Source organism: Anser anser (genome assembly GCF_964211835.1).
Source record: "Anser anser genome assembly, chromosome: 1".
Taxonomy (NCBI): domain Eukaryota; kingdom Metazoa; phylum Chordata; class Aves; order Anseriformes; family Anatidae; genus Anser; species Anser anser.
The window spans coordinates 33,740,295-33,760,867 of NC_139720.1; the positions used below are offsets into that span (position 1 = coordinate 33,740,295).

General features: G+C 39.7%; 1 long non-coding RNA gene across 1 annotated transcript; it reads right to left on the reverse strand.

Annotated features, from left to right (window-relative positions):
- Positions 1-9: 9 nt before the first annotated feature.
- Positions 10-9,150, reverse strand: LOC310902092. Its single transcript, XR_014586478.1, has 3 exons — positions 9,057-9,150; positions 8,779-8,873; positions 10-5,820 (listed from the first exon to the last, which is right to left on the reverse strand). It is a non-coding gene; the product is annotated as an uncharacterized lncRNA (long non-coding RNA).
- Between the last annotated feature and the right edge of the window lie 11,423 nt (positions 9,151-20,573).

Here is a 20,573-nt window from a genome sequence, read left to right on the forward strand (position 1 = left end):
AAGGCAAAGTTTTAAGTGAAAAGGAAAGCAAGTTCTAACTCTCTTTTATCTATAATACATCAACTGGTTAAAACAACTGAGGAAGTTGTCAGGACTATCTTTAGAGTTTCAAATGAGGAGAAGTACAAATGCTGTAAAAAGTTGAGTTCTCTGGATTTGTATCATTAAAGCTCTTGAGCACGTTCTTTAAGCACAAACATTCCCATGGAAATCATTGGGTGGCGACTTGACAACTTGCAAGATCAGGTCCTTAAAATATTTATTTTCTTTCATTATTTTGCATATGTTTTGCGGGTTCTTCTACAGCAAGGCAGCAAGCTGCTACATGTCCTTTATAACTGTGGGTACAGAGGAATTTACAATGTAAGCTTTCTGTAACATATTTTGTGAAATCTATGCCACTACCTCAAATCTTTTCTGTAGATTTATTGTAGCACAGAAGTACTGCAAAACTAACACGATTCAGCCAAAAGGAGTGGGAGATACGTCTTCTTTATCACCAAAAGACATTTATTTGTGAGAGAGTTCATGGAGCAAGAGCCACGTATCACAAGGATTATTACTTCACATATGAGGTTGGGTAACTAATTAACAAAGCTGTATTGTTTACTGACTGAGTCCTGGCATTTTGTAAATGAAAGGAACCTCCTCTGAAGTTCATAAAGAAATATTCTGGCTGTCATCTTCGTAAAGGAAATAATCTGTTTTTATTTCTCAATAATAAAGTATTTCAAGATTATGCAAGTACACCAATGCAAGATGGTCATTAACTATTTAAATGTCGGAGTCTAACTACTCAATACTGTTTTTGTTTTAGTTCCTTCTGTTTCATTCATAAGATTTACCATTGGTTTGCACTTACAGCCTCCTCTTTGCTTCTAGTGAAAAAGAACGGGCCTTTCAGATGCAGGCAGCTTCTGGCCTGCAATATGTAAAATTGCAGTTTGCTTACATTTCAGTGTAGCCTCTGTCCTTATTCTGTGTTCAGATAACATTTTGTGAAGTGGAATAACATCCTCTTCTCCATTGTTTCTGTTGATTCTGTGCCTTGGGATTTTGACAGGAAAAGGGGTTCCAGTTTAAAACCAGTCAGAGTTAGCAACTAAGGGTTTCAAGAATGCAGACTAAGCAATTATCACAAGTGGCCAGAGCATCTAGTCTGCATGTGGGTCCAAGATTCTCCAAAATTTTCCATTGAGCAGTGGTTCTGGTTACAGCTAACTTAATAACAGTTCCTTTTGACCTTCTTCACTGAGTCCTGTTTGCAGCATCTAGACAGCCCAAATCCTGATGTGTGCCAAGGACTTCCAGGCAACATAATAACAGGCAATTCTTATGCTAAAGCTGCTGTCAGTAATAGGGAGTTTATCGCTGTACTTTAAGATACTGTAAGCTGAGAATAGATTGATGTGTTTTTGGATATTTCCTTTAAAAATGCAATGAAAAGATATTCAGGTCCAAAATCTACTCACTTGGCTTCTGGCAGTAGCTCTGCTGCAATAAATGCTTCTAAGTGCATACACGTGCAAAATAAAATATGCCCAGAATTAATGCACACTTCTACTTTTTTACCTGGATATTTAAACCAATGCCAAGTGGGCAGGTTCTGGAATCCTTCTGACTTGCTGCTGTTCAGATAAGCGTGGAGCTATGCACTGGGACAGATGGAAAGGATTTTAATTTAGGGGAGAAGAAGTTATAGTCTTTCAAAATGCAGAAATTTGAATCACTGTAATTACTATATATTTTGCAACACAAAAAAGAATCAATAAGCTTCATCCCCTGTGCATAGCAGGATCAGGAACAGCGTTTGCTGACATGAGAATGCACCTCCTGTTTACTTTTTACATTAAAGATATGCCTTGTAAAACATATGCCTCTGGTAGCATATTATTTAGGATTCTTTAGAAGTTGTCTTTCTTTATAAATGCTGAAGTTTTCTTTCTTTGAACCTTTTACCCGTCAAGAATTAGCTTTTAATTTTTTTCAAACTGGCTTGTATCTGTGATGGTTCTTCATCTGGAGCCAGACTAAGGAGGTTGCCTAGTTTATTCTGGGGGTTATTTTTTAAAGTCTGTTTTAAAAAGTAACTCTTCTCTGCAAGAGACAGTGTAATTTTACAGATGAGATACAGTAGGCCGATTTCTTTTTAACATTCCTTTTTCATTTTTGTTGACTATGACTCTCAAGTAGCCAAAAGCAGGGGCTGCTTGGAAGATGCTGTTGGACTTGGAATTATCTGTGTCTGAGGAAGGATGTTTCTTATAAACTGACGGCTTTTGCTCCATCCTTTACATAAATACTATGGTGTTGCTCCAGTGGTGAATAATATCAACAAAACCTCCTTGACTTTAAGATGTTTTTGTGGGAGGAAAGGGAAGATCTGAGGTGTATGTCACACATGATGACGTGCCACAGTAACAGAAGCTAGGTTTAGTTTTAATTTTCCTCCTAGTGCCAGTGGTGATGACCCTGAAGACTGGACTGTTGCCATGGAGTGGCTGAATGAACCATTATTCCGGCCCTTTCTCTGAAAAGGGAATGCTCAATATTCATACTGAGCATTTTATTGATACTTACCTATGTAAATTAGACTTTCTTTAATTTTTTCCTAAAGAAATCCCCATTAACTATTTACAGCTATCTCAAATTCATTCAAAAACATTTCCTGATAATTTCTAGGTATTCTTGTTGATCTCTGGGTCCTTCCCAACGAATGATTTTTTTATATCTTTATTTAAAATTTACTTCTTACTCTGATCAGTTCTGTCATCAGTTCACATATTAGCATATTCATGATGAATGAATGAAAAAGGGAGCATGAAGACCCCTAAACAAAATCAAATTGTAATTTAAGGCAATGCTTTTTGAATATTTGCCCTAACTATTCAAAATGCAGTGCTTCTGAATCAGAAGCGATAAACTCACAAGAGAGAGTGCTGGAAATAATCCACGGACATCCTGTTCTTATTAGAATTGGGCTAAGGCATTCTGACAGATTTTAAACCTGCTGAAACATTATTCATTAAAATTTTTGACTCCAGCATTACTGGGAGTACATCTTACTTATCTATCTAAGGGTGGTTACAAAAAAGTAAGAAAGACAGAAGTATATTTGGTGAAAAATAGGGTGAGAAAAGAAGCAGAGAGCTGCCTATGTGAAAAAAAGAAAGAGACACCCTGGGAAAGCAGCAGAGAGAAGAAAAAAATCCTAATTTTTGTAAGTATGTCTCTTTAGAACTGAGCCTATGCCAAACCTTGGACTTGGAGGCTGTTCTGTCCTTAATACATTGCACATGATTGTCTGTAGTTAGAAAAACATTTTTTGTGGGTTTTTAAAAATTGAATTATCCTTACATGAAATAAAACAAACTATGAGTTTAAATGGCAGAGTAAAAAGAGACCAAATTCATTTTGCAAACCTTTGGAGAGTTTAAAAATCCCTTAGGTTCACAAAAACTCAAAATCCGTAAGATTTGTATATTCCCAGAGTAGCATGTACAATGGACTTACTTCCACCTACTTTAATTAAGTTTTCATCAGACTCTTTCTGTTTGGTTAAGTGATTCTCCTCTCAAGACATGTTTGCATTAAGGGCAGGATGCAAGACGCCACATGGACACATCCTGTGCAATCCAGACAGAAGTCAGGTGAAGAGAGAGGTTGTAAAACCCGTGCAGTAAAGCTACAAGACTGTAGTCAGTTCAGTATTCCTCAGGAATACCTTTCTGCTCTTTATACAAAGTCTAGGCCCTTACCTTAGTGTTTTAACAGACTAACAGGGTCGGATTTTCAGATATTTCACTGCCTACCTAAGCAATGTGAAGCTGGCTCTGAGCATTAGCTCCAATTAGAAGAAGTAATGATTTCCGAGGGTCAGCCTTATCCCTGACACTTCTGGTACGCTGACCCCTGCAGTCCCTCTGACCCATGGAACATGCTGTGGGAGACTGTGTTTATATGTTTTCCTGAATTAAAGCATAATCCTACCCCCAAACTCCCAGTAATCTTAAATGGATGCCTAGGGAAGATCATAGGCGAGGGTGATCTGATTGCCTCTTAAGTCCGTATCTACTTTTGGCATCTTTGATGTTCCTTGCAATTAACCCCACCCATTTCACGAGAACTACATCTTCCAGTTCCATTTTAATTCTCATTTGAAGCTTCATTTGATGTCCTTCAAACTTGAATGCGAAGTTACAGTAAAAAGTTGCTGCCATACTACCTTTTCCATGACACTTACTATTTTACACGCTCTGCCACATCCCTCCTGAGTCGTCTGTTTTCCGGACTGCAAAGGTCATGAACTATGTGATCATTTCCTTACGCAGAAGTTATTGCAGACCTCTGGCCATGCGTCCTTGCTCTTTCCCTGTTTTTTTCTGTATTATAAAGTATGTTCTCAGACCCATTTCTTTACTCAGCTTTGGAACTAACTCTGACGTGTAGGTGGAGCCATCTTTCAGTCAGGAGTTTTCCTTAGAGTTAGGTGCCTTTGTTATTCCTCTAAAGAATAATGTGTAGTGATTCATTTATCTTAGGATACATTTATATATGTTCCTGTGTGTGAGCATACGTGAGCACTCAAGATTTTCTTCACCTGCTCTTCTACCATGGATAGTAGTTTCCACATTTCTGCTTATGTGTTACTGTACTGGAAGCAGGATTAGGAATTTGGGTGTCCTGCCTTCCAGGCCAGTATGTGACCCCTTGACCAGAGAGTCACACAATCTCTTGCACTCCTGAAATGATGGGATAAGCACTTATGCCATATATGCTGTGGCTACTCCAAGAACACCCTTACAGCAGCATGGCCACAAGCCTCCTGCTTCAGGCAGTCTCTGAGAGATGGCAGAGGTGGGTCAGCACTTTGGGAAGTGGGTGCAGCTTGTCCTTATCTGTAATTGCTAAGCTATTGTGTAACAGGATTTTGCTCTTCCTCCTCTAAGTGAAATAGCAGCTGCTGTGGTACTTCCTCTGGTGCTTCCTCCTGTGGATGTATTGAGCGTGTTCATGTGCCACACAGGGCTAGGAAGCATGCACAGTGGCACTGTAGTATCAGAGGACATGGGTCACAGAGCAGTTGCTGATGTGTTCAGACAGTGACCTTGAGCTGCATGCGGACAGGACCATACACCAAAGAACTCTGAGGACAAAGACATAGGTGCACACAGGATTAGGCAGGAAAGATGGTGTTTCAAGACCTTCTGTTTGCGCTTAGGTATTTAACATTTGCTTACATCCAACTTAGATGCCTAAGATCTGATGAGAAACTAGTTTTTATCCTCCATATACATTAGTATTTCTCCCTTACACAAGCAATTCCTCATGTGAGGTGGGTGGCTACACGAACACGGGTAGACTATTTATACTCTGATGCTATATTATTTGAGACTAAGTCCACAGTTTAAATGTATCCATATTAGAAGTTATTATATCGTACAGAAAGTTGTTGAGCAACTATTGCATCATCATAGGTGCCTACATCATATGGCATTTTCAACACGGATATGAGGTCAATAATGTCCTAGGTGCCTGACATAGGCTGACTTGGAGACAGATGCTGCAGTAAGGAGCTGTCTCTACAAGATCACAAAGATGGTATTACTGTTATCCCTGCTTACCTTGGGACCTGGGACACAGAGAGATTTTGACTTACCTAAGTCAAGGTCACTTAGAAAGTCTTTGATAGAGCCAAGACGTGACATCTGTTCTACTGCATCCCACTATCATTATTGGCCACCAAAGCCCTTTTCTTTTTCGTTATTCAAATCTTTTGGAAGAGTTGTGATCACTGTTCATATGCTTTCTACTCTCCTCCTGAGAACAAAACAAACCCTTTTTAGGGAAAACAGAGGAAGATATTGATGGTTCATGGAGCTAGTTAGGATAATCTTTCTTTTAGTGACTCTTCTTTTCCTGTAAGCACCTCCGAATCTTATTGCTCTCCATGGAGTAGTTTTATAAAATAATGGGTGAGCTATCTCTTCTGCGAACTGTAAGGGCTGTCTGCTTTTCATTTAAAGAGGAAGTAAGTCAGCTTTCACATCCTTACTTGAGGAGACCTAGTTTAAAATATTGATGATTGGAAATGAACTGCAATAGAGATAATTCAGTTTAGAAATGTGTTATAGAATGCTGACATTGGGATTTATCTCCACAACTAATGCAAGATTCAGCTGTGTGTTTGTTGTGAAATTTCTGCTCATTCTTATCTAGTGTGGCAAGACAAGTTTCTGGACAAGTATCTGTAATGTAACTATGAGCTAAGTGGGTAAAATACTGTACTGAATTGATATTAATGAAAGCATGTCAGATTTTTCTTGGTTTGGGGCTTTGTTCACCTGTTGTGTGTAAAAACAAAAAAGGGATGGGGAGAGGATTCATCTTTTTCAGGAGAGGAGAGGTAATGGTTTAATGTGAAGTTATAGAGCTGCTCCAGCCAGAGCAAGTCACCTTGACTTCTGGTCGAGTGTCCTCAGAGGTGTCAAAAAAGAGGCTGGAGCTGTGTGGGTGCTGATCCTCTCACCCACTGGGGTCCCATGTGGTGGTGTTCAGAGGAAACTTTTTGGATGGGGCCCATCTCAATGTGTGTAATGAAGTACATTAAAGCAGTGTTGCTGATTTCTCGGAGGAAGCTCCCCGGCGTGTGGAAAGTTATTGTGTCTCTTTGGTGGTGTGCTGGTTCTCCACTCAGTGGGATCAGGGGTGAGAGAGGTGGTGGTGACGGCAGAGAAAATTCACATATTGCACAAGCCCACATGGGAGCTCCCCCTTCTTTGTATGCAAAAGAATAGGGGCTAAAATTCATGGCAAGTTAGAGGAGAAGAGGCTCATTTCTCACAGGAGTACAAAGAAGAAAAGAGCATGAGAGCTTGTCTCTGAATTTGCTCTGAATTTCAGTCTCCAAATATATTGATTTGTGCATAGAATTTTTGGGTGAGGCTTTCTTTACGAATGCAGAAAGACTTTTCTGTAACCTTGCATGGTAACTTGTAAAATAACAACACCTTTTTATGTACAACCATTTGAACTGAGTAGAATTCATAATTAAAAATGAAATAAAAACATCCTTAAACTAAATGTGCAACACTGAGATCAGTATACCTTTCAATGAGCAGAATAGCAGGTGCTGCTCTTCTTTGGGTCATAGCAACCAGTTGGTCAATGTCAACAGGTACGTTATAGCACCAGACTGAGCTATGAAGATGTCAAGGTAAGATTTTCTTTTTTGATATGTCATCATGAAATTCCATCTAGAATGGATTCCCCACAGGGGGGTCTTAAACTAGAAATCCAGAGATACCTGGAAGTAACTTTAAATAATGAGAAAAAATGGTAACAATAAAAATAGTTTGTTCTTCATGTAAGGGAAAATAAGTGTTTTCCCAAATATAAATCATTGCCGGTAACATCAATTTCAGGAAGATAAATATAGTAAATGCTTCACTGTGCAAAAGTATGCATTTATTATAGTCTGTATGAACATTTTTGTGCCCATGAGTACAGAATAAGGAATTCTGTTCTTGGAATCTTAAAAGCTCTAGTGTTGGTGAATACATGAGGAAAATGCTGCTAACAAAAATCAATTTTTTTTTTCCATCCATTTCCTCTTTATTCCCATTTAAGTGACTAGTGTTAGCATTATTGTTCACATATATTCATGCACAGGAGCGTATATTCTCAACTCTCCTGCACTGAGTAGCTCTGCGTACATGAACACACAGTTGCTATCATGTTAAAAGATGGTGCAATGACTTCTGTCCCAAGTATTCTCTTGCCAATTACTCTTTTCTGGAGTGAAGTCACATAAAGGTCCTTTCCAATTTCCTTTGTTTAGTAATGTATAAGCAGTTACATCCTACTATTGAAATGATTATTATTATCTTTTGCTTAATGTTGAACAGATATAATATTCATTATACACACTAATATAATACACATTTTATAGAGGGACTAGTGCTTCTTTTTAGCTATTCTTGTACAAAAAGTGAAGAATGAATAGGGACATACCTAGTTATATAATTTCTGATGTCTGCCTTGAGTACTGTAACCTGCTAATGTCAAATGAAAAGCTGCACGGTTATTCTTGCAAAGTAAGGATACAAGAGTAGAACTACCAAAAAAGCATTGCAATATGAGGAAAGGTATATAATAAAAAATTATTGTCAGCTACATTAAAAAAATACTAGATTTAACTTAATGGTATGTTCATATCTGAATTGATATATACACTGGTTTTGAAGAAATTTAGCAAATGTTATTTTATAGCACAGACAACTTTTAGAACATAAATTGTGCAACTCATTGGTCAGACTTTTTTTTTTTTTTTGGGGTACTCTGGTCAGAACTATTGTTTGAAAGATTTGTGAGTAACATCCTGCAGAATGTATTTTTCATTCTTATGTCTGCAAAACAAGAGTTGTTTTCATTTATACAAAAATAAAATAAAACCACTTAATCAAAATAGTGCATAAAGTAGCTCTGAACCAGATAAGGATGTAATATGTTTTGGAAGCAATTGTCTGTTTATTAAATAACAATGATTTGCCTTTAATTTTGTGCCTAAGCATTTATTATTTTCTCATTTTACAGAGACACTTCATGACAATGCTGTTGATTCTATTGCTACTGGAGTGTTAAAAAATTCTGCTACTTATAAATAGAAACTTAATGTGGGTTATAGTTCTTACCAAAGTTGAAAATAAACTCTCACTAGGTTATGGTGTCTCATATAAGAAATCATTGAGATCACTCATGATTCTATGAATGACCTACCTTTTCATCTGAGAGCATTGGGAAAGTGCAAAGGCAACACAGTTTGTTTTTCTACTGCACCCCATTTGTAGGCAACAGTACTGCAGACGAATATGCTGTAAAAAGAAACAAAGTCTGAAAGTTAATACCTCAGGCGCCAAACACATGTCTGTGAAAGAGGAATGCAACCAGACATTTCTATGTGCAGTACATTAATTCCTAATAGGCCCTTTCTCTTTTACAAAGGTCAGATTATTGGACAGAAGAGGATCCAGTCCCGTACAATGTATACTACCTACCTTAATGTGTGTAGAGGAACAGCATGGTTGTGTTTTCTTGCTGTGGGGTTAATACCCCTTTAAGTGGTTAATACTTCTACTTGTAACTCAGGACAATCCAATCGTCAGCCCTATGAGAGCTGCCTACATGCAAATCTGGCTTTTTAATTCTTGACAAATAATTCTCTGCAGCAAAGTGCTGGGTGCTGCTGTAACAGCAGGGGGATGGGACGCTGAGGAGGATGATGCACGCAGGAAGGCTCATACCCCGCCTGTTAAAGCCTGGAGTTTTGTTCCATACAGCACTCATTTTTCAGTCTCCTGCTTCCCTTTTTAATTGCTGATGACATGACAGAAAACATCGGATTGATAATTCAGGTGTCTGGAAGCGGGGCATGACAGCAGTCTTGCCTTGACTTCAAGATGGCACTCGTGAGGTTCTGCCAGGGGAGAGGCCGAGCCTGAGCACCGTGGAGAACAGAGACGCTTTGTAGTTGGCCTCCCTGCTCCTGCACAAGTGCACAAGTTTCTGCCAGCTGCAGTGACAGTGCCTGGTTGTGGCCAGCTGTCCTGCAGGGACCACCAATTTACATCGCTTAAACCCCCAATCAACTGAGAAAATGCAGCCACTTTTCTGTGTTGTCAACCACAGCTGAATTTATAGAAGAATATGAAATGTTAAAAATAATAAGCAGGTCCTTCAGTTATTTACTCTGTCGGGACACATTTCATTTTTTTCTCTAAATTGGTGCTCTTAATTTAGATTTTGGACTAATTTATATCACTGTTTTCATATACAAACAACCAACCATGCAGCTTATAACGGCAGGACTCCTGTGTGCAGTCCTGGTTTGTCAAAATTCCTCGTCTTCTAAAATAACTTTTCTCAACTAAGAACTACAAAATTTGGTCATGAAGCCAAATTTATGCAGGATATAAACTTTAACAGGCAGCATAGTGTTATTAGATTACCTTTTGTCAAGGGAAGCAGCATGGAACAAGAACAACAGAGCCTGGAATTTCTCACTGCCTTTATTACCCAAAAACTTGACAAAGACCAAAATCATTTTTAACATAATTATTTTTTTTTTCAAGAAGGAAATTGGTAGCATACAGTGTGAATTTTTGATTCAACGATAATTTATGACTATATTTCTCTACAAAGATGTAATCAGTATATAAAACTTGTGATTAGCATAGTTTAGCCATTATAGATTTCACGTAATTTTGATTATTATTTTTCTTTGCATTGTTTCTCTAGCCTTTTCAGAACCACCTGAGAGCCCTAAATGGTGAATATAACATTTCTCTACTTAGATGATTCTTGTTGAAAAGGCAGTGGCTTTTATGATGTAGCGAGAATGGAAGCTGTGCAGAACGTTTAATAGAAATATGATCATATCGGAGAGTTTGAGTCAGGTGTGTCTTGTTGACTCAGACTGTACCATTGACTACGAAAATTTTAGGGAAGGAAGAGAAGAGCAGGTTCTGGAATTTCTACCTGGTGTCTCACCCATCACCCCTTTGGCATGAGCAAAATTTGTGCTAAAGCACAAAAGGTGCAGGATGTGAAATCTGCAGATACTCAGAAAGACATATTTTAGTGTTATGTAATGAAATCTGATGGGTGGAAATGCCCTTCAAAGGCCGTTTCCTTCTCTTGAACAACAAATGCTGTCATCAGCTATTTTTGATTAGCCAGTGAATTATGGTCCTGTCATGGCAATGGGGCTCTGGTTACAAATGTTCCTTCAAGTGTAGCAACAGGAATGTCATCATGAGCAGAACTTGGCCACCTGCAGTGGCACAGAGTGCCACCAATGGCACTTGTTGGCATGCTCCTGATGAAATGCGGGGTCAGGAGTCATCTTTGTAGAACATGCCTGAGCCTTAAGCACCCATGGCATTGTCTGTGGTTGTAATGTTCTCATTGCTCAAAGGCAACGCAGTCACTCCTAGAATACACGGTTTGGAAATGAGGGAAAAGTGGAAATGACAAATCCTCAATCAGCAGTAAAAATTTTCTGCTCTTGTCTCTTGGCTACCACATATAAATGTTTCTAGAGAGAGTGCAAAAGCTTTTGGGGTGGCAATCCAATATATTGTGATGTTACTCTACAGAAAAAAATCGCATTAGTCTGTACAAAAAGTGGAAAACTTAGACATAGGAACAACAGATTTGAAAGAAATGCAGTTCCTAATTTCCACCTTCAAATGAGACTACGCAGTACATGATGTTTATATTTCTTCAGTAGTACAGTGGGTAGGGTAAGTTACTGTTCTTACTTCCATTTTCCCGTAGCAATCTAAGCAGTTTAATTCCTTGCTGTTCACACTTTTCAAATACTTTGTAAGAGTTACCATATTTTTCTTCTACCCTCAGGCTATGTGTTAACCTCTTTACTCTCTCAACATACATTAGTCTCTAGTTCTTTTATCTGCACTGTTGCTCTTTGCTGAATTCATTCCAATTTGTGGCTGTCATTCTGGTATTGAGGTATCCAGATGTGTATACAGAGTCATACAAGACAGATCAGCATATCCTCATTCTGTACCAACAGCACTGAATTATAATTTTTTAGGCTTATAAACATTTTGACATTCAGCATCAACTCAGTCTTTTCTACTAGGGCTGCTCCTTCTCAAATGGTTTAGAGTTTTTATTTCCCATATGATTTTTTTCTAAACCAAATACCACTTGGTTATTTTCCACCATTATTTTTTTTTTATCTAACGGTTTCATTTGTGAACACTGATCCAGTTTTGATCTTTATCTGGCATGTCACTCATCGTTAGAAAAGCAGCCTTCTTTGATGAAAGCAATTGCTGGATCTAGACTTATCACCATTTTCAAAGAGAAATTCATTGCTGCTTGCTCCTTACTTCCACGTCTTATTCTAGGAAACTAGATACAACTGAGCTTTTCACTGACCCATGGGACATTCACAAACCACCTCCAAATTCAATATATGACTTTGCAGTGCTTCCTGGTCTTTCAGGAGGTTTGATGTCTGTAGTCAAACCAAAGCAAAGACTATTAGGCAAATTAGAAAAGAAGGACAAAAACAACTGCTGCTAACTCTGCACGGGCTCCTGCTCAAGCAACCAGGGGTGACGAGCCCAGGTAGCAGTCAAAGCCATCGCCTGCACACTGACTCTGTCCTTCCAAGACAATGGAGAACAACCCCAAAAGCCCCACCTGGGCTACGTGCTAGCACCTGTGCCAGCAGCAACTTTGCTCCTGTCAGCCCCCCGCAATAACACAGCTGCTCTGTGGCACGGGGAAGGCCAGAGGCATCGGTTAGAGCTGCGCAGTGAAATGCACTCCCACGAGATGTAAGGATGGCCATGAACCTCCAACTGCAAAACTCCTTCCTTTGATTTAGCACTTGCCTCAGATTCTCTCATATGCAACAAACAAGTTATTTATTCTAGTAGCTGGAAGGGGAGAAAGAGGATTTGTGTTTGCTTGAGTATTTTGGTTGTACTTTGTTATTATGGTTGAGTGGGTTTTATGCTTACCTAAACAACCAGAAATATTCCAAAATACCCTGGTTAACCAAGTAATTTCGTTAACACTTCAATGGAGATTTAATTTAACTCACCATTTTTGAGCAAACATTTTTCTACAGATTAAATAACACAGTTGAGTTCTTCAGCTGATACCAAACAGCGTGCAGGACGTGAATCTCCGGACAGCTGGACTCACGTAAACCACAGGGAAGCACGAAGTGTTTGGCTGCTGGGCTTGTTGTCCATCACCTCCATGTTCCTTGCTCTGTGCCCACTGAGGACTTCACCCTGGTGCCAGCAGCCTCCTACCCAGGGTACGGTGGGCACGGAGGGCTCAAGCCTTGCCTCACCGCCCAGGCATCCCCCTACCTAGGGAGAGGGGCAAGTGAGCCTTCGTTTCACTTGGGTGAGCAGACCTAAGGTCAGAGCTGTGACTCCCATCTGAAGAACTGTTTTCCAACATCCTGATTTTGGCTTTGTTGTTAGGAATAAGAATGATGCAACTGCTCAGAAATGTTGAAGCAAAAGAACCGTCTTTAAAAGTAATTGCTTCCTCCCTTTGTAAACTGACTACTCTTCGAGCACTGCGAATCACTGTAATTAATCCTTCGTACAAGTTACTGTATATATGTTGCATTGTTATGTTTACTCAGATGTAAAATGCATTATTCTTTACAAGGTCAGCGTATAAATCCACTTCGGTCTCTATGACAGGCACAGGCAGCTCTGAACCAAAACATTAGGGGGAGTGTTAAAAAGCTAGTTAGATGCCAATATGTTAATTAATTAATCACAGGCATGTTTCAAAGCATTCTTCACACATCAGGTGGGGCTCCTGGGCTATTATGAAATGCCAAACTTCCCTTGGGGCTTTGAGGATTGCACTTCTAAATTCCTCAGAAGTTCAGGGAAGTAAAAGGGTATGTTTTTGGTATGAGTCACTGAAGTGAGGTTGGAGATAAAGAGTTCTTATTTTGTTTTATATTATGGGGGAGCAGAAACCACCAAGCATCTCAGGAAGGAACAAAGTGGAAAGCAAAGAAGTATTTTTCTAAACCTGTAAGCCTATTTTTCTAAAGTCACTTATCTTTTAATTTAAAATTAATCTTAATTTTTCTGAACTCAACTTTAATTTCAAGTCTCTGGTGTATATCAAACAACCTTCTCTCAAGTTCTGGGGAGAAACCCATGGTTACCCTTTGTACTAGCTCCTCATGTAATAAAGGGTGAGTGAACATAAGTAGCTTTTGCTGTTCAGTACCAAAAACTTTCAAACAATGAATGATTCCCTTTCTTTCCACAAACAAAACACTAGCATTTCTGTCCATGAGCCTACAAGGCTAGATCTGTAGATCTCCCTGATGCTCCTTGACAACTAAATTATTTTTTTTGGTAGTAAAAGAGCAATGCCTATCAAATAGTTTCATTCCATTTCAGTGGAGCTCTGAGTTGAACAGGAAATATCATCAGACTTGAAGAAAGAAAAATGAAAGAATTAGCAGACTCGATGACTACAGGGATTTCCTATTATTATTGCTTTTTTTTAAGCCACACTGTTGTAGTGTTGGTATGTGTTGCAGAAGTGTAATCTGCCCAGGGAAGCTCCTCAGCTCTATAGCTGTGTGGTCAGCCCTGTGCCGTGAGTGCAAGGTGGCACCTGGAAGGTATCAGTGGGAGGTTCAGCTAGAGAGACTGACTAATGGCCTGTGCCAGCCAGAGGCTGGAAGTGTGTCTGGGGCCCACAAACAGCTTCCCAAAGGACAACAGTGCAAGGAAGGGGTGCGTGAAAATGTTGGTGATGTCTGCGTGCACAGGTAGCAACCTGTGCTGTCACCCTCTGTTTCATCCCAGCCTCTCAAGCCAGAGGAAAATAGGTAGTGAATTGTGGGCCACCTGCTCGGCCTAAAACTTTCACTTTAACTGGCAGGAAGAGTAAGTGTAATGGAATTTTTTAAGGGTTGGGCAACTCTGTTTACATCTGACTCATATTGCATGTAGATTCATGAAATCTAAAGCGATTCCTGGACTAGATACAGAAGAGAAGCGCCTCACATGTCAGGACAAAGCTAGTACTATGTGGCATGTTAGTGCTGAGGGAAGGTCACTCAGTTTCGAATTTTTTCTAATTAGCATTCCCACTCAGTATCTCATGCTTTACCTGCGGCAAAGTTGTGTAATGCCCTGGGAACGCTGTTCTGCTTTCCCAGCAAAGGTGCAGAGGAGAGACAGCGTTCAGAGAACCCCTCCTAAGTCCTGCACAATTCAGCCTGAAATATGTTCAGGCAGGACTGTGGGAGTGCATCCAGTACTGCATAGATATCACTGATGAAATTAGATATCCAAATAGTTGGATATGATTCAAAGAGTTCTCAGTCCACTGGAGAAATGAGAAAAGCAGAAAAAGCTTTTCTTCCTTTGGAAACTTCACAAAAACTCCTTAGAATGAGATCTTTGAAACCCAGCGTGCAGTTAAATTGCTTTGTGAAAGGTGCCTTGTTTCTCAAGAAAACAAAACTCCAACAGAACTTCAAATATTTTGGTTGAATTCTTCTGGTTTGTTCTAAGATTTCAGTTGATGGTTTAAGAAAATGTCATCGGGAAAGGGGAAAAACAGAGATGAATGTTGGTGTGAGACAAGAACAACCTTTCACCTGGATTTGTTCTGCAATAATCATGGGAATACAGGCATAAACTCAAACAAATATGGAAAGGGAGTGGCTTATTCAAAGCCTTATAAATAAAGTACAAAGGTATCACAATGGGATCTTTAAACTTGGTAGAGCATTTGGTAACCAGGAAAGATTTGGCAAGGATCTCTTATTTACATTCTACTGGATTCAGCTGTTTTTAGCTTATTTGCTTGTTGCTTTCAGCTGAAATGGCTAAATGAAAGCCCACAAAAGAACTCCGCTGTTACAGATCTAAAATAGATAGGTATTACTGTGTATTCTTGAGTGTGGTAGGAGAATATCCTGGATTAAAATGTTAAACAAATATTCTAATAAAGGAATTGACTTTTTTTTTTTTTCCTGTTAAGGTGGTTGCAAAAGAAGTGTGCAACAAACACAGATCTGTCACAACTGCAGGAGTAAAAAAATGTAGAAGGAAGGACTTAAAATAGTTGTAAGTTTTGACTTTTAATAATGTTTTGTATTTATTTTTTCTAGAACTGTGCTGCCAAGTGGCCCGTAATTTACAGAGCTGTCATGAACTTTAATGCGGTGGAACAGATTGTTTTGAAAGAAACTACAGAACAAAACTTGGTTTTATGTTTCTGGAAAGAAGTGTGCTTTCTTTCAGTATCAGCAGGCAATCAGAGTTTCTATGGGCCTGGTGTTAACAGAGTTATAACAGCATGAAACTTGAATAATACGGTGATGAATGAGCCTGCAGATTGGCGATGTTGGGGGGGAAATCATGTGCTTTGGAACGGAAAGATGTTTGGTAGCAAGGAGGATGCTGCCACTATATATGGTCACTCCTTTGTTCGTGTTCGTTCAGGAAGAGCCACGCCTTGGACGCTTCATGGGTTGACACTGCAGGGTGATAACTGACTGTCACTTCTCTGTATATGTGGGAAGAGCACTCTAATGCAATACCGTGATTTGGACAGGCCTGTTTGCATGTTGCAGCTTGTGTTACTTTCATTTCAAGCTTGCGATCACAAATAAGAACTGAATTTCTGCACCTCTGTCCATTGGCATTGATGGAGTGGGGTTTCTCAGCAACCATCTCTGAATAATTCTGGAAGGATTTGTGTCTGCAACATAACCACTTATTTACATTAGTAAATAGCTTATCTTTATGACTGCTTTATATCTCTACCTGTCACTGAAATCTGCATGTTTTCTTTCCATTGACAAATAGAGTTCCCTGACAGCGAATGGAAAATACCCACTGATATAATGGAATTGAGGATTAACCCATTGTCACTAAGCAGAGAGAGAAATGGGGATAGACAAATGAATCAGGTGGGAAAGAGGAACAGAGGCTACATCTATTTCAGGAAATGAATTATTATATATTAATTGACTCGTAAAGCTTAATTATTTTAATTAGATATTACATAGATATATACACATTGCTTTTCAAAAGTGGCCTTGAGGACATAAGCTGCTGCCATTTTGTTTTCTCTTGAGCATTTGCCTGTGCTTGACTATTGAGCCTGGCAGACACCCCAGGTCTTGCACGTCCCAGCAGGCACCTTCTGGCTGCTCCTGAGCTGGGGATTTGCTCTTCACGTGGGCCATGAGCGTGGCATTGATAATGGCCTCCAAAGACAGCCTGTATTCACCTGTCATACTACCCACATTGATACAGGATGAAAAAATGGAGAAAGCACAACGCTTATCTTCCATTATGCATCTCCCTGCTTGGTGATTTCCCACTTGCCCTTGGTCTTACTGAAGCCCAGCAATGGTGCTGTGTGCCACCGAAAAGGAGCCTGACTCCATCTCCCCAGCCTGTGGCTAAGGGACGTGGTAGAGCAGCACCTGGGATTAGTAGGCTTCTGCCTCGGAGATCAAGGGTCAGAAAAAATAGTTTAAAAAGATGGACGATGCATTCCAGCAAAACTTGATTTCACTGTGGTGCCAACCCTGCGGAGAGCAGCATGAGAAGATTGACTACTTCTCTGGGTAATATTTCAGGTGACTTATTGCATTAATTTAACTGACAAGACACAGAATCAGCTCAGTGATTTTCTCCTGCCTGAGTGGGTATTTTGTGAGAAATGTGACAACTATATGTCTTTCAACCTGGATCACAGCCTGTATCCAATGCACGTCACAAGCAGATAGAAAAACTGTTCGGTGCTAAGACTTGGTCTTATATGCCTACTGTAGTTACTGCAGTGAGGACTTGGACCTTTATTTGGGTTGTATTTGCATCTAAAGAGCTGTGATAAAAGGTCTGAGAGATCAAAACAAAAAAAAAATAAAAAAACGTAGTCATGGTAACCTTCAGAAGTTCCCATGCATGAAAGAAGTATGGGGGTTTAGGAACAGTCAAGGGATGGGCCATATACCCAGTGGTGGGGCAAGGTTTGTCTGTTGCTCCTGGTTGGTAGATTACTGAAATCTGTCCTTCTACCAGTCTCAACTATATAGCGTGGCTGATTGATGAGAGTAAACCACTATTGCTTCTGAATTGATTGTTTGGTCTTCAAGAGTCCATCTTTTATGCCCGTAGGGGGTCTAAAGACCTCTTCTCTGTTCAAAATTCCACCAGATTTCTTTTTACCCAGTGTCACATCTCCCAGGGTGTGTTCATGTAGCATTTTAGTTTGGATCAGGAACGCTTTTTGCAGCAAGCATTCCCATCGTCACCACCTGCTGTGTTTTGAGTCAAGCTGCCAGTCTTGGAGCACGCAATTTGATCGAATTCCTTCTGCATGAAGCTAATCCTGTCGATGTTCTCCAGAAGCACACCTAGTGGGACATGAGGTCAGGCTACAGCTAATCCAAAGTAAACCTTAAAATGCACGTGGTGTGGTTGCTGGGTCCTCAAGCAACAACTCCCTTGCTCGACAAATCTGCCTCTGTTGGGGCAGAGAGTTTACAAAAGAGATTTCTTCGCCTTGTTGTGTCTCCTACTTTCAGTAGCTCCGTTCTGGTCATTCCAGATTGTTCTTTCCTTTCTTCAAGTCCTTCCTCAAAACTGAACTTCTTCACTCTTGCACTGTTGCTTTCCAGTCACAAGCAGGCTATCTCTGAGCATGGGGAGAGCATCAAGCAGGCCGCAGAGTGGCCAAGAAGCCACAGGTTGAGTGTCTGCATTTTTTTGGAAGGAATTAATAAGCCGGACAAAGGGGAAGGTTGGGCTCCTAAGAATTTTTCTGTCTCCTGTTCTTAGTCCTCACCAGCCATGAGATTTGCTCTCTCAGCTGGGTGGATGTTTTTATAATTTGTTTTTAAATATGTGTGTTTTATTAAATTTAAAAGGAGCTAGTTTCAAAACGGGATACAGTGCTCTAGACTGAGGTCTCTGCTGGGCAGAGGGTGTGTATGTGATTCTCGCTGTCCCACATGAGCAAAGTCCACATGTTTTTACTGACCAAAAAGCAGCTAATCCAGTGATGTTGAAGATGGTTGGAACTCGGTTTCTGCTCCCGAAAATGCTGGTGTGTATTTAACCTTGTGCATGGGAGTGGTACGGATATATATTGACTACACACATATTTTGGGACCTTCAGGGAGCAAGGTGCTTAGCTAGTTAAGTACAGACATGTGCACATAGAATAAGAATGATTAAACTTGGCTGCATGAAGCCCTCCTCTGGTCCTTCTCCTCCTCCTCTCCCCAAGTCTTCCCTCCAAAAGTGCATTAAATGACTTCCAAACTAACATGTTCTAGGGATTGTGACTATTTGAGATTACTGTACTTCCCAAGCTCTGGAGGCAATTATCATTTGGCCTTATCCTTCAAAGTATGCTAGCTGGGTACAGTGCTCTTATAACTGCATGCCTCTGGAATATTCCTTACATAACTCTCAAGTTATGAAAATACAGTGTTTGATTTTTACAGGCAATGAGATTGTTTGATCTATTGTTTCCTGTTAAATACACCATACCAAATTCCATCCCATGGGAACTGAAGCCAGTCAGTAACTGAGATGTGGATTTAGCCCATTCTCTTCTGGGAAAATCAGGATCTTTGAAATTGTGCTTGTTAAGGGACAAATTCTTGTGCAGTATATTGGCTACTATGTGTGTATCAGAATTTTAAATGCACTAAGTTTCCCATTCAAACTTGTTGAACGATTTAACTTACCGAGCAAAAACAAATATATGTTTTTTCTGTACTCATTGATCCTGTCTTTTGATGCCATGCCCATTGTGCTACAATGTGTCTGGAAAACAGCCCATGATATTTCTTGGGGCAGGAAATAGTTATGCCTGTACAATAATGTTTTACAGTGCAAATGATCAAAAGATTACCAACTTCATTTTCAAATCAAGTCCAAACAATAACAGAAGCTGTCAAGCTACTGTACTTTGTGTCACAGCTTCTCAGGAATATGCCCAAAATTCTGCCATCACTAGGTATGGTTCCAACACTATACCAACACTATACGGTTTGGTGCCTGAACAGATGTGCTGCAGGCTGAGAAAGCACAAAACGAAGTGTAAAATGAAACAAATTTAGCAGTGAAGCATATCTGTAATGAATAGCTCTAATAGATACAGTCCTGCCTGTAAGTTGCCCTAAAAGAAGCAATATGTTGAGCGAGGGTGAGCAAGAATTTCTGTATGTCCTTTAATGATAAGTTACGTAGTTTCCAGGTAGCTGCATTCAGGGCTGATAATCAAGCAAAACCTTTTTCTTATAACACATGATTAGACAGTGGAGTTCATTCCCACTGTATGCTTTAGAAAATAATAGTTGGCAAAATGGAACAATTCATGTGAAAGTTCAGGTAGGCAGCTGCCGTATAGCAGTACCCTGAGAGACCATAGCAATGAGTGCAGAAAAAAACACAGGCTGTGAAATGCTCTGCCATTCTTAATGGTTAGGATAACTTCAGTGGGAAGCAGAGTCTTTACATCAAGCTGTTGCAAGGGCTCATGTATCATTTTTTCTTTAATGTGGTAGTGGTACTACTTGGGGCTAATGAACTAGCTGGAGTAGAGAGCTGGTTGCTTTTGACAAATCCAGCATTTTCCTTTCATTTTCCTTTCCCTTCTGTCTACAAAAATGTGTCATTTTGATTGTGCTGAGAGGAGGGTTTTGTGCAGGCTTCATAATTTATCAGTGTAGTTTCTGAGGGATATAGTTGTGTGAAGATCTCCTTTCTTCAGGAGACAAAATAACCCACAAACAACAGCATTAACTCTCACCTCTCAGGCTTTTTTACTGTCTGTAAAGATCTACAACTAAACTGCACGTAATATGGGTTTGATTAAAGCCTCTTGAAATATACTCTGTTCTAAAAGGAATTTGGTTTCTTATTCCTTATTTTTGTAATAATATAATATTTATGGTCTTGGGGCAGTTTTAAAGTAAGGTATCTATACAGTCTAATATC